A 3755-nucleotide genomic window follows, 5' to 3' on the forward strand; every position below is an offset into this window, starting at 1 on the left:
ATATCTCATATTCTGTGTTGTTTTTTTAAATAAAACAAGAGGCAACATGTCTACAAACTGGCATTTAAAGGGTTAAAATCCTGAAAACTAATAAACATTTGGTAGGTTTGAGCAGAACTGAAGTGGTTTAAGAGATGTATGCAAGAAAAAGCAGAAAAAATATTGATATATGATGATTTTATAGCATTTTCTTTGTGTGTCCTTTTTTGGACGCGAGGAACCCCAGAGGGTACAAAATGTGTTACAAGTGTATAATAGACCTGTAACAGTAACTGACATTAGATTTTAAAAATATTTCAAAAAAGACACTTTCTTGCAGAAATCCATACCTTCAGCTGTAACACAGCCAAAATGATCAGCAAATCAAAACAGAAAAGTGAAGAAAATGTCCAAAAAAGGACAGAGGGACCCCTGAGGGTTAATAAATCCCATGAACCGCTATTTAAATTACCACTATTATGTTTTTTTCTGTGCTAAATTTAACATTACTGGGGAGGAGAGCAACGCGACTAGAAGTGACAGCGAGAGAGGGCTAGTAGCTTCTCCTCTCCTCTGTCTCAGCGGAGACCATCACAACTTCATTCACTCATTTAACAAAAGAAAAAAATTTAAGACCTAACATGCGGCTAATGTAAAGCTAGCGGAGCTTGGAGAGTTGCATATCTGGTTGCTAGGCGCACGCACGCACACAGGTCAGGAGCTGCCGTTGCCATGGCAATGTGAAAATCTGCCCAGAATTTGGCTTCTACATGGCTTCAAACAACTGCAAATTATGAGAAAACCGTTACTTCTTTTCATAAACCAAAAAGACCGTGCCAGACACTGAAGCCAGAAGTTTCTTACAGTCTCTATTTTATTCAGATATTCCTTAAAATGAGTGAGTAAGCTCAGTGCGAAGAAAGAGTGAGATTCTTTTGAAAAAAAAAGACGATTACATTAGGTGTCAATAAGAGTGAGACAGGTATTGCTGCCGGACTCGGCACCCCCGTTTAAATTTTGTGCAGACCCTGCCTCTCAAAGTTACATTTTATGAATCCCAACAACTATGTCTACATTTTGAGGAAGAATTATTTGTCTCCTTTTTACGGTTTGGCTGTGAGTTCGAGTTAAAAATAAAAATAAAGGTTATTTTTTACTGCTTCACGCACTCTAGCCAACTGACGCTTTCACTCTAACTTTGAAGAAAAAGTGATTTGCACTCCTCCTTTGAGTGCTCACAGTTTGAAAAGTTTACATGTTATGTAAAAACAGTTCCTGTCTTTTTGAGAGAGCAGAAGTTTTCCTCCGTTTTATAGTTTGAATCACATTTCTACGTGCAGGTATGAGAGAGCTGGGTGACTCAGAAAAAAGGTGAAATTTTGTAGAAAAAAGGTGAAATTTTGTAGAAAAAAGGTGAAATTGTATGGGTTTTTAAAGAAAATTCCAATGCATTCCTAATGCATTATTTATTCCCAGTATTTTGGGAATAACTTTGGGAAAAATTGGAATTTTAACATCAAAAGTCATAGCACCTCTTTCAGGATCAAGACGCACATTTTGATGTATATATATCCAGGGTTTTCTCAAAGCTGCGGGACAAGTTACGCACCAAAATTTGGTGGAAGAATAATAATAAGTCTGAGGAATATTAATAGATGCCCCGAGGCACTCCTCTCAGCTATTCTAGCTGTAGAGGAGTGCCTCGGAGCTGAGCACCCGTGGCACAAATAAATAGCTCGAACACGTCTTCGACTTCGTCACAGGCCTCTCCAGAATGCTGGTTGTTGTTTGAAGGTGCACAGAGCGCACCAGACCCTTTGCATCTGGTCTGACATCCAAAACTTTCCCCATCACCCAAGATCCTCTTGGAGCTGTGGCATCTGCAACAAGGACAATGTCTCCAAGAGCGAGGCTTCTTCTTGGCCTTGTCCATTTTTGTCTCTCCTGCATCATAGGTAGGTACTCAGAAATCCATATCTTCCAGAAGAGTTCAGCCATGTACTGTATTTGCTTCCACGTTTTCCTGAAGTATAGATCATTTTGGTCAAACAGTCCTGGTGGCATGATTGGTTTGCCCTTTAACATTAGAATGTGGTTTGGTGTCAGGGCTTCAAGGTCACCCTGGTTATCTGAGACTTTCATGATGGGTCTATCATTTAATATTGCCTTAACCTCACAAAAAATAATTTGGAGCCTTTCATCGTCCAGAATTTGCTGGTGGGAACACTTGTCACTGAACCATTCAGGCGCTCCCAGATGCCACCATGATGGGAAGCTGCTGGTGTGTTGTATGCCATCCTGGACCAAAGCCCTTTGAATTTTGCCATGATTCAGAACAGCCAGACTTTCTTTCAGGTCTTGGTTGGCTCCAACAAAGTTTGTGCTGTTATCAGACCTGATAATTGAGACTGGGCCTTGTCTACAGATGAACTGTATTTATACAGGAGTCTGTATCCAGTCTGTATACCACTTCCAAGTGCACAGCACGACTGGTCAGACAAGTGATGGAATGTCCCAGATGATGATGGATATGGCGCAAAATTAGTCTGAATACATGCAGTTCTTTGGACAAAATTACTGGATGTTTGGATTCTACTGGCAGTGCTGCTTTACTCAACCGACCACCCACTTTGAGGATTTCATCATCCATTACTGGGTCCAGTTTATACAATAGACTCTCTTTGGGGACATTTTTAAAGCCACCCTTCAGTGAGGCAATTTCAGCTCTGAACTTATGTCTTTGTCCATATTGAATGATTGACTGCTCTGCCTTAGCAAGATCTTCAGGAGTTAGACTTTGTCCTTTGAGTGTGGCTTTAAAGCTCTGAATTCTTCTTTCCACTTCATGTTCTTGAATCTCCAGATTGTCCTTACCATGGCCTACAGAAGCACAAAACTCCTTTCCCTTCTGTCCCAGTAACATGAGAAGTCCCTTGACCTTCCAAAACCAAGCTACAGATGTTTTTAGCCTCATCCAAGACGGAAAGTAATGGATCAGGCGCTTGGTGGCATTTTCCAAATCCTTGACAATAGCGTGTCAAGTCCCTTTTGACCTCTGGGTGTACTACAAGAATCACATCAAGATCCACATCCAGGTTAGGCCATTCCTCCTTTGACCTATAGAGAAACTCAGGTCCATTTATCCATCTCCTGCCTTTCAGGAAATCCTCAGCTCTCATTCCTTACGATGCTTCATCTGCTGGATTCTCCTTTGAACCCACATATCTCCACTGATCAACATGTACTGCTTCTCTGATGACAGAGGTTCTGTTTGCCACAAAGCTGTGGAATTGCTTGGTTTCATTACAGGTATATTTAAGGACTGTCAGTTCAGAAAACTGGCTTCTCCAGCTTAAGTTGTAGCTCCTTCTGAAAAGCATTTTATCAACTTGAACAGCAAGAGCTGCAGCTGTGAGTTCCAGTCGAGGATTGTAGTCTGCTTAAGTGGAGAAACTCTGCTCTTTCCCAAGAGAAATGCAACATGTACTTTATGATCTTTTTCCAATCTCAAGTAAGACACAGCTCCATATCCAACTTGACTGGCCTCTGGGTTTAACACAGCGATCCACTTTGAACTCAGCCACCTTTTGGAGGTCCTCAAGCCAATCAGACCATTGCTTAGAGAAGAAATGGGGAATAGCTTCATCCCACCCCAAGTTTCTCCTACAAAGTTCCTGCAGCAAGAGCTTAGTTGGCATACTGAATGGGGCAAGAAATCCCAAAGGGTCATAAAGTGAGCTGACCACTGACAAAATGCCTCTTCTGGTCTGTGGCTG

The sequence above is a fragment of the Seriola aureovittata genome, chromosome 4, assembly GCF_021018895.1.
Source record: "Seriola aureovittata isolate HTS-2021-v1 ecotype China chromosome 4, ASM2101889v1, whole genome shotgun sequence".
NCBI classification, from domain to species: domain Eukaryota; kingdom Metazoa; phylum Chordata; class Actinopteri; order Carangiformes; family Carangidae; genus Seriola; species Seriola aureovittata.